General features: G+C 41.1%; 1 protein-coding gene across 1 annotated transcript in view; it reads right to left on the reverse strand.

Moving 5' to 3' along the window:
- ERICH6B (glutamate rich 6B) overlaps window positions 1–9,119 on the reverse strand; it is a 300,307-nt gene extending 291,188 nt beyond the window's left edge. The window contains exon 1 of the mRNA XM_040425440.1: window positions 9,043–9,119. The gene's annotated coding sequence lies outside the window, so the exon portion shown is untranslated. The remainder of the gene's footprint in view (window positions 1–9,042) is intronic.
- Between the last annotated feature and the right edge of the window lie 2,465 nt (window positions 9,120–11,584).

The following is an 11,584-nucleotide window of genomic DNA, read 5'->3' on the forward strand; positions in this document are numbered from 1 at the left end:
ATAGACGACATCTTCCTCGAACCGACGCATAAAAATATTCGCGTAAGTTGGGTCCCTCGTTGATCCACCTGGCCGCCCCATTGTCTCGGGCTCCGATTCAATATTCAGTCATATATCCATTTTTCTTGATAAGATCTTATGCGGTTTTGCATGTGGAGGCAGTTCATACATTCGCGATACTAGCGACTTTTTGCTTAAACTGCAGGGGATTGATCTGACTGATGTGTCGGATGTGACATTAGCATCGTTTGATGTGACCTCACTCTATACATCAATAGATCATCATAAGGGTTTGACAGCCATTTCTTCCATGTTGGAGAAATCCACATTTACAGAAGGTGCTCAGCAATTTATACTATCTTTGCTTGAAATTGTACTCAGACAAAATTACTTCTTATTTCAGGACTCATATTATGTACAAGAACAGGGCGTGGCGATGGGGTCCAATGTGGCCCCAACTTACGCGAATATTTTTATGCGTCGGTTCGAGGAAGATGTCGTCTATGGAAACCACCACTTCCAATACATCAGGGCGTGGTGGCGGTACATAGACGACATCTTCCTCATCTGGACTGGTGATCTGCGGAAACTTTTTGATTTCCATGGTTACCTCAATGGAGTTGATGAGGCACTGCAGTTCACCTTGGTACATTCTCCAGTGGAGATGCAGTTCCTCGATACCCGTGTGATTCTGTCGGCTGGTAAAATAGAGACAGAATTGTTTACGAAACCTACCGACAGGAACACACTATTGACTTACAACAGCAATCATCCTAGATCGATGGTAAAATCTCTCCCATACTCTCAGTTTCTGAGAGTTAAACGTATAGTCTCTGACCCCACTACATCGAATAACACGCTAGATATAGTACTGCATAAATTTGAGCAACGAGGTTATCCAACCAAATTGCTACATGAGAAAAAGAAACTGGTCGGTCAACTCAACAGGGATGACATCCTTAAAAGGAAAGTACAACAAGTGAAAAAGAATAGGATTCCTTTTATTTCCACCCATTGTGAACAGAGCGTTGACATTAACAACATTATTCGACGTCACTGGGGCATATTGGGTGGTTGTCATAATATGGTTAAGGAATTTCTTTCCCCCCCTATCATGTCCTATCGCAGATCTAAGAGTCTTAGGGACCAGTTGGTTAGGGCAGACGTAGGAACCTCAAAAATGTCAAGACAACTCACACTGACTGGTGCCAGTGTTGGTTGCTTTCCATGTTTGTCCTGCGTAAATTGCAAATACATGATCAAGGGTAGGTCCTTTATACACCCACAAACTGGGGTCTCATATCAGATAAGACATTATCTGACTTGTGACTCCAATCACGTTGTTTACGTGATTGTTTGTCCATGTAATTTGCTATACGTTGGAGAAACATCAACTGACTTCAAGACAAGATTTAATAATCATCGACTTAGTGTGAGGAAGAAACGGCTGGATTTACCAGTCTCTAAACACTTTACCAATCATAAACACACTGAGAAAGATCTGAGGTGTTACATCATTGACCATATACCAATGCCAAGGAGAGGTGGCAACAGGATTGGACTCCTAAAAAGGAGAGAGCTCAAGTGGATCTTTACGCTTAATTCTCTACAGCCATGTGGTCTTAATGTGGACTATAGGGTTGGAGTGAGCTAACTGCGTGGTTTGCCCTCTCTCGTTGCATTCTGAATGTCGACTGTCTTTCTGTGTAATATGTGATTTGTGTATACAAAACATATATCCTAAGGTTTATTCTGCAAGTCTTTTCTGGTCAAGAACAAGTTTTTTGATCTTTGTAAAAAAAATTTGATGTATTCTTTTTTCTCTCTTTTTTCTTTTTCTTTTTTCTTTTTTCAGATAAATTTTCATTGGATTCGGAGTTTGGGGAGGTGGCATTATGCCCATGGGGGCTGTGTGGTCACGATGTCTGGACGCGTCTGCCCATGCACTACATGATCTTTAGACTTGTGCATTTCCTTAAATAACTACTTCTGTATCTTTAACCCAGATTCCGTTATTAGTATGGCGGGGTGTGATGAGGAGAACCCTCAGAGTGAGGTGGCGATGGATGGACTTTGACTGAAGTAGCGGTGCGACTCGGCATCTACATGCGGATGCGCTACCGCTCTATAGTCTTGGTGGGGTGCCCACTTCAATTTGTAGGTGTTGGCCTTCTCCTTAGTCCTCTTAGCCGCTGAGACACTCGGACATGTATATATGTCCTCTTTCACCCCGAGCCTGCGATATACCGGGACAATTAGTTGTTTTCAATAGCAGCGTAACTCAGTGGGCGTTCTGCCCTTATCCAAAATGGCCGCGTTAGCATTGTAGCCCAAGAGCGCATGCGTTGCGTGACGAGGCTAATGCTAGACGGAAGCACAGTTTATGCGTCATAGGGGCATGCGCGGTTGCGGTCCAGGCACGCCGGATCGCACATGTCTACATGGACAACAGCCGCTCTCCCTCCCGCTTCCATTATGGTTATCACCTGTAACAGTAAGCACTTTGCACTTTATGTAATTATTCACAGCTGGCACTTGTTATGTGATTTTTGTAATATAAATGTATTGTACTATTTATATCTATCATATTATTTTGCTATTGTACGTATCACGATTTAATATTCACACATGTTTGGCTTCATTGCTTTTTATATTTATATGGCATCATGTAGTTTGATTTTTTTATTAATTATGTACACTTAACATGTAATTGCTCTTAATTGGTTGAAACACTATATGTACCCAGAGTTTTTGATGTATGCACACTGCTTGAGGAAGGCTCCTGTGTATGAGCCGAAACGTCGCTGTTGCCTATGGGTAAATAAAGTTTATTTTATTTTTATCCAGTGGAGTGCTGCCCTTTTTCCATTTTTTATATATATATATATATATATAAAAAGTAGAAAAATGGTAGCACCGGGAAAATAAAGAAAAAGAAAACGAAAACGGGTGCACAGCCCAAATGGGGATAAGTTTACTTAGTATGAAGAGACCAAAAAGCGGGTAGCACTTCAAAGTAATGGTGAAATATATAGATCTTTATTCACCCATGTGACAAGGCAACATTTCAGCTCAATGTGAGCCTTTCTCAAGCAAAGATACAGGACCAAGTGAGCAGTATATATGTGGTAAAAACATGTGACAAACAATCCAATGAACATGTGCTCAATTATGCAAATGAGATAAATGCCTAAAAAATTTGAATATCGTGCAAAGTTCATTTATTTCAGTACAGCAACTTAAAAGGTGAAACTAACATGAGATAGACTCATTACATGCAAAGCGAGATATTTTAATCCTTTATTTGTTATAATTTAGATGATTATGGATTACAGATTATGAAACCCCAAAGTCACAATTTTGAGGTACCCTTTGCTCAGGGGGTATGGATTAATTAGCTGACTAGAATGTGGCACTTTGAGCCTAGAATATTGAACCTTTTCATAAAATTCTAATTTTAAGCTGCAATAATGCAATTCCATTTAATTTGCATTACTGAAATAAATGGAATTTTTCGAGTTTCACCAGTATATCCGGCAAAATTCAGGTCCCTTTTACTGGGACCATACGGGGTTGGCGCCCTCTTAGGTGGTAAACTTTTCTCCTTTTTACCATTGCATTTTCAAAATGACCCTGTAAAAAAGTCCCTATAGAAGAGCAGTATTTGTTGAAGCAGGTATGTCGCAGGCCTCAATCAATATTTTGTGGAAGCTGGTATATCAATCCCCTCTATCAGTATTTTGTGAAACAGGTATATAGAACCCAATAATGAGTATTTGCTGGAAGTCGGTAAATCAAACCCCTTAATCAATATTTGGTGGAAGCCAGTGTATTGCAGGCCTCAATCAATATTTGGTGGAAGCCAGTATATCAATACCCTGTATCAGTATTTTGTGGAAACAGGTATACAGAACCCAATAATGAGTATTTGCTGGAAGCTGGTATATCAAACCCCTTAATCAATATTTGATGGAAGCCGGTGTATCACACCCCACAATCAGTATTTTGTGGAAGCAGGTATATTGCACCCCTCACACCAGTTGCAATTAGTTATTCGAATAGCGTTTGTCCCTCTATATAGCTGTGGTATCTCAGCAGAACCGCACACAACTGCTGCACAATACAAATGCACTATAATATACTTTCTATGTTAGAAGGTATATTATAGGTATATCACACCTCTCTATCAGTTTTGTTGGGGGGCAACAGGTATATCACACCTGTTGCAATTACTTATACCAATAGCGTTTGTCCCTCTATATAGCTGCAGTATCTCAGCAGAACCGCACACAACTGCTGCACAATACAAATGCACTTTAATATATTTTCTATGTTAGAAGGTATATTATAGGTATATCATACCCCTCAATCAGATTTTTCTTTGGGGGGGCAGCAGGTATATCACACCAGTTGCAATTAGTTATTCCAATAGCGTTTGTCCCTCTATCTAGCTGTATTATTGCAGCAGAACCACACACAACTGCTTCATAATACAAATCCACTATAATATGCTTTCTATGTTAGAAAGTATATAATAAGTATATTACACCCCTCTGTATGTCACACCTATCGATAGCACATCTACACCAGTCCTTAAAAGGACTTTTGTGGCCCTATTAGCTAGCGTTTGGTGTCACTAACAGTCACTGTCCCTGCTCCACACACCAACCTCTCCCTACACTGCTAGATCAGGTGTATTTATAGGGTAGGGTGTGTGTCCATGTGCTGAAATGTCTCAATTGGCTGTCCTGTCCCACCTGATGGATGTGTCATGGGTCAAAGTTCGGCGCTATGCAAAAAAATATGGTGCGTGCGAATATCGCCAATTGTTCGCATGTTCGGCGAACCGCAAATGAGCAAAGTTCGCCGGGAAACGAGCGCCGGGCGAACCGCAAGGCCATCTCTAGTGGCCAACACATGGGCCAAGGCCATCTCTAGCATCCAACACATGGGCTGTGCCCTCTGTACCAAAACAGACATGCTAGGAGAGGTGACAGGACCTCTTTAAGCTGGCCATACACTTCAGACTTTTTTCCACAACGCTTTAAGAAATAAAAGCTGAGTTCTGATTGGTTACTACAACAACTTTCAAAAACAGGCCCTATTTTTTGACATAAGCATCTATGTCTCTTTTGATGCCTCCCAATTATCTTATCTGTCTTGGCTGTAGCTGCATGTCATTGTTAAACTTACTGGCGGTCATATACAAACAGACATACGGCACTTTTTGACATATATCTTTCACAGATTGCGGTGCAAAGGTTATTTTGAGTTGCAATGTGCGTCTTTTGCCAGCTCAAGCCAGGTCTAAAAAAAGGGGGCATGGTGGGGGCGGGGAAAGGGACGGGCTGGCAGGCCTGTCTCATTTATCATTTTCTACGCCTATTTTAGGTGCAACAAATGGTCTAAATCTACGCCAGCAAGGGAGCTGGCATAGATTTAGACAGGCAGTGGATACGCCAAAGTTATGTAGAGGCGAGAGACTCATCATTTATTTGGTGCATCCAAGCCAGCTAAAGGGCTATTAAGACCGGCGTAGTAGTAATCATGTTCCCCACAGTCCCCCAGTAGTAATACTTCTCTTTCTAATGTGTGCCAGTAGAAAATGCCCCTTAATATGTGCCACTGCAAAAATGAGCCCTTATGTGTACCAGTACAAAAATGCTCCCTTATAATGTGTGCCAGTACAAAAAAACACTCTCTTATATTATGCGCCAGTGCAAAAAAAAAAAAACAACATATAACATTCACCAGTACAAATAATACCCTCTTATAATGTGCACCAGTAAAAAAAATACCCCCTTATATTGTGTGCCAGTACAAAAAATATCCCTTACCTTTAAGATCAGACCCCCATATCAGACCTCAAATTAGACACCCATATCAGATCTTCCAATCAGACCCTTTAAAGCCCCATATCAGATCTTCAGATCAGATATTAAATCAGAGTCTCATATCAGACGTTAAATCAGACCCCTTGTCAGACCCCTGCATCAGACTTCAGATCAGACCTCCATGTCAGACCCCCCTCCCTATATTAGACCTCAGATTAGACCCCCTTTAGTCCTCCATATCAGACCTTAACTTACCTCTCCTGCTCTGTCGCTACTCTCCAGGTTCGGCTGTCTCTCCAGCAGTCGCGGTCAGCGTTAGTCGTGGTGTCCTGACGCTGCATGCAGTCAGGACATTGCAGCGCAGCCCAGAGGAGACCAGGGAGGAGGGGTGAGTACAGCTCTTCACTCACCGCTCCCTCTGCCTTCTGTGTATTAGTGAGCGCTTCCACTAATTCACTAGTATCTGCTTTATAAAAAGCAGTACGTCTTATAAAACGAAAGATGCGGTAATTGGCAGTGCGTCTCTGGCCTAGGGACCCAGGTGCAATTGCGACCGCTACGACTCCTATAGCTACACTACTGCATTCAGATGAGCTAGTGCTTTAAGGCATTGTGCCTGTTTTATCAGTGCACGTCCTGGTCCATTTAATAAATAACACTCTCACACTGTGAATCAGAATTTATGGTTTCGTCAAGTAATGCAGTAATTTAACACAATACAGTGGGAACATCATTAGAAAAATACTGCAGAGGGCTATTTAAAACCAGACTTGGCATGTAGTTTCTCTGCTCGGTCTTATTTGTCCATGTTCCCATTCATACAGTATTTGTTTCTTTTGTGTTTGTTTTAATCCTAGAGGATTTGTAAGCATTGCTTGCTGTGATTAACCCTTAGTTATGCATATGAAAGATTATATTGCTCAATAGGACAAGCTTTACATAATGGAGGTGAGGATTTTCTGCACTGCGTAGTGTACATGGTTTTTAGCAGAGAATATTTAATGGGGAGGAACATAAGCTGAGAAAGCCAAACTAACCATATATTGCTAATGCACGTTTTACTAATGTAAGAATACTGAAATACCAGACTTTTAATCATTACTAAGTATGGATCAACAATTATTAAAAGATATTCCTAATGTAAATTCAAATAATCAACTTGCAAATTGTAGAAATCTAGCAAACATTTACTCTAAAATGGCTTGTCCAATGTCCACTGCTGTAAGATTTGTTATATAAGGTGTGTAACAGGTAAAAAAATGAAAATAATTACTTACCTCACCGATCCTGATTCGCTGTAGTTCCTATGCTTACCGGGGCCCAGCTGGTCTCAACTTCCTGATCCTGATACTTGGCAAATGCCCGGAAATGCCTGCTCTTCTAGTCATCGGTTGTGTTGGGTCACTGGGAAGCATTCAGTGTTAAACAATGGTGGACCGGGGAGGGTAGGACTACGTGACTCAGTCGTGAGCTGTTCGGTGGTGTGCGGCCAGCTGTGGTTGAGAACCTCGTGGACAATTAGGCCGCAGTTGACTTTTATTTAACTAATAAAGACTGCACTGTATAGCCGGTTGCCATTGCTAATGGCTGCGCGCTGCGGTTGAGTACCGCTTGGCTGTACGGGCCACAATTAAACTAATCAATACTGCACAGTTTAGTTTGTCCTATTAATGGCTGCACAGTACTTAGGGTGTCTCTTTGCCATTTACAATGCAGGCCGTATAGTCAGGGGAAGACTGGGAACTTAAAGGGGTTGTCCCACAAAAAATATTCTACAGTTCAAGCCACCACCTGCATCTGAATACATTTGTAATTGCATGTAATTGCATAGCCACTGAGTTTCATCCTTCAACTGCCTCCTCCCCGTGAACTGACAGATTGATATAAATCTATGAGGAGATCTCTGGATCCACGTGAGGTACAGGAGGGTGGTGTCATGTACTAGATTATGTCTGATTTTCATTTTTTACATTAGTCATGGGATAACCCCTTTAAGGTGGCCCTAGAAAAAAACAAAAACTAAAAGTGGCCCTATGTTGTATTTGGGTCCAAATTGACAGAAAATGGGTCAAAAAAAGTAGGAAAGGACAACAGAAGTAGGCTGTTCTTGCCATACCATAGTGCAGCACAAAATACCACCCCAACAAAACCAAATACCACAGTGCAGCAAAACATACTTCACCCTCGCCACAGTATTCAACTGTATCACAGTCCTGAGGACCGCAATATAGTTGAATTTAGGAGCGCACCTGTGGTTGCTGGGCTGGTACATAAGTGCCTGATTAATGCCAAGCGCGTCAGATCATTATGTACCCGGCTGGCGGCTATGAGGAGGGCTCAGGTGGCCCCCTGGGCATCGACCTACCGAGAAATTTCCCTGTCGGATCTATGGTCAATCCATCATCCTTGCATGTGGTCATATCCTAAAACAGATAAATGTTGAACATGTCATGTGCATCTGTTTTTTGCCGTATTTTAAGAGCATGTCCACATAGGACTGCAGCGCAGTGGAGTTGATGCTGCAGATTTGCATGCAGTGAATCTGCAGGGTTTTACAGTACCAGCAATGTGGCCGAACTTAGAAATATAAGGGTAGGACCAGACTGCTTGCAACGCGGCCGCCCTGCATTCAATACAGCGCGGCCGTATAAGGCGCAACTAATTAAACTAATGAGACCGCATTGTTTATCAAAGGTGTTAAACGTGGGACAAAAGCATCATGTAAACAGCCCCTAGGATTTGATAAAATCTATAATAGTCTAGACCAGGGATCAGCAACCTCTGAGTGAAACTACGACTCCCAGCATGCACACTTGCTTGGCTGTTCTCAGAACTCCCATAGAAGTGAATGGAGCATGCTGGGAATTTTAGATTCACAACAGCTGGAGTGGCGGAGATTGTTGATGCCTGGCTGCAACATCTAAAAAAAAGTGACAGACTTTGCACAGATTTTCTTTAGCAGTATCGGATTTTGTCCCTGCAATATAATAGCCACATCATCCAGGAACAGTTCCTGCGAAATCATTGATAAATCTGCAATTATTTGTGAGCTGGAAAACTGACTAGTAACAAAGCAGTCAAAATCATTGCAAAAGGTAAATCACCACAATATCTTGTTCATAACCGTTCACATTAGCCACCCTGAAATTACTACAAGCGGTCTGATTTCATCTGCATTAGTGGGATCAGAAGAGTAAATCGCTTTCACCTGATTGATTCTCGGCAGTATTCTTGGTCTGCTTTCTTCTGCCTGGGAAAGTTTCCTCTGGTCTAATTATCCTGGCATGTTCTCGCCTCTCAGCCAGTGTTGTGCGTTCTGTCTCCATGGCAACCAAGTCACTCTCTCCAGAGGACTTTCTATGGCCGAGCTGTCTGTCCTGCCTGTCTGCAGCGACTCCACACAACGCTTTCTGCTCCTGGCTTTAGTTTTATGAAGTAAAAGATTATCCAGGCAGTGTTTGTTACAGTAATCTCAAGCCAAATCACTTGTATCTGGGATTTACCTGTTATCTGTAATGATCTAAATGGGATTATCAGTTACTTTAACCACTTGACATCTGGTCCATTTGCCCCCTTCCTGACCTGACCATTGTACTTGATGATAGTCATAAATTTAAGTCAATATATTTCACCTTTATTTATGAAAAAATCCAAAATTTACCCAAAATTTTGAAAAATTCGCAATTTTCAAAATTTCTATTTCTCTGCTTTTAAAACAGAAAGTGATACCTCATAAAATATTTATTACTTAACATTCCCCATATGTCGACTTTATGTTGGCATCATTTTGTAAATTTCATTAAATTTTTTTAGGACGTTAGAAGGCTTACAATTTTATAAGCAATTCTTAAAATTTTTAAGAAAATTGCCAAAACCCACTTTTTAAGGGCCAGTTCAGGTCTGAAGTCACTTTGTGTGGCTTACATAATAGAAACCTCCCATAAATGACCCCATTGTAGAAACTACACCCCTCAAGTTACTCAAAACTGATTTTGCAAACTTTGTTAACCCTTTAGGTGTTCTACAAGAATTAAAGGAAAATGGAGATAAAATGTAAAAATTTCACTTTTTTGGCAGATTTTCCATTTTAATCCATTTTTTTCTTTAACACATCAAGGGTTAACAGCCAAACAAAATTCAACATTTATTACCCTGATTCTGAGGTTTACAGAAACACCCCACATGTGGTCGTTAACTGATGTAAGGGCACATGGCAGGGCGCAGAAGGAAAGAACTGCCGCATGGTTTTAGGAAGGCAGATTTTGCTGGACTGGTTTTTAGACACCATGTCCCATTTGAAGCCCCCCCTGATGGACCATTACAGTAGAAACTCCCAAAAGTGACCCCATTTTGGAAACTAGGGGATAAGGTGACAGTTTTATTGGTACTATTTTGGGGTACATATGGTTTTTAATTGCTCTATATTACATTTTTTGTGAGGCAAAGTAACCCAAAAAAATGTCTGTTTTGGCACTGTTTTTATTTTTAATTTTAAAAGTAGGATCTCATTTTTTGTGGGATAAGGTGACAGTTTGATTGGTACCATTTTGTGGGACATATGCCTTTTTAATCACTTGGTGTTGCACTTTTTGTGATGTAAGGTGACAAAAATTGCTTTTTTCGACAGTTTTTTTTATTTTTTTTATGGTGTTTATCGGACTGGGTGGATCATGTGATATATATATTTTTTAGAGCCGCCCGTCACAGATGCAGCAATACCAAATATGTCTATTTTATATATTTTTTTCTATTTTTAACATTTTTTTAAATTGCTTACTTGGGGAATTTTTTTTTTTACTTGTGAATTTATTTATTTTTTTTACACTTTGCGTCCCCCATAAGGTCATACAAGACCTCTGGGGGACATTTAACTTCACTTTTTTTTTCCACTATTGATTTGTACAGCACTATACAGTGCAGGGCTGATTGAGGTCTATAGAAGACCCGACAGCTCCTGCACTCTCCTGGCCCCGGCGGTCACATGACGGCCGGCCGGGACAGGAAGCACATAGCGCTTTCTGCTCTGTATACACATCACTCGTTGAGCACTGTGTATACAGCGATCTAGAAGGCAGGGACACCGGGGAACTGTCCCTGCCTTCTCTCTGGGTTGCCCTGCTGTCACTGACAGCGGGCAACCCGCTGTGCAGCTGCACGATTAGCGTGCAGCTGCGATCTCTGAATGGACGTTCAGAAACATCCATTCAGAGATAGAGATCCACCTCCCTGACGTTTATAGTCAACGGGTGGACGGGAGGTGGTTAAGCACCATACGTGCCCTCAGGCTGTCCTGCACAATGAGTGGTACTAATTTGGGCTTTTTTTTTAATCACTTTTCATAACATTTTGTGAGGTGGGCGCTTCTATTTTAGTTTTAATTTTTTTTTTTTATGGTGTTCACCGCGCAGTAAAAGTAATATAATCCTTTTATAGAGCAGGTTGTTATGGACGCAGTGATACCAAACGTGTAGTATTTTTTATTCTTTAAATGTTTAACCAATTAGTATATAAAATGAGAATGCTCGAACTGTGAGAAAACGTCTGTAAGTGGGTAAGTAACTGGCTCAATGATAGAAAACAGATGGTGGTTATTAATGGTACACACTCAGATTGGGTCACTGTCACTAGTGGGGTACCTCAGGGGTCAGTATTGGGCCCTATTCTCTTCAATATATTTATTAATGATCTTGTAGAAGGCTTGCATAGTAAAATATCAATTTTCGCAGATGACACTAAACTGTGTAAAGTAA

The sequence above is a fragment of the Bufo bufo genome, chromosome 3, assembly GCF_905171765.1.
Source record: "Bufo bufo chromosome 3, aBufBuf1.1, whole genome shotgun sequence".
Lineage (NCBI taxonomy): Eukaryota > Metazoa > Chordata > Amphibia > Anura > Bufonidae > Bufo > Bufo bufo.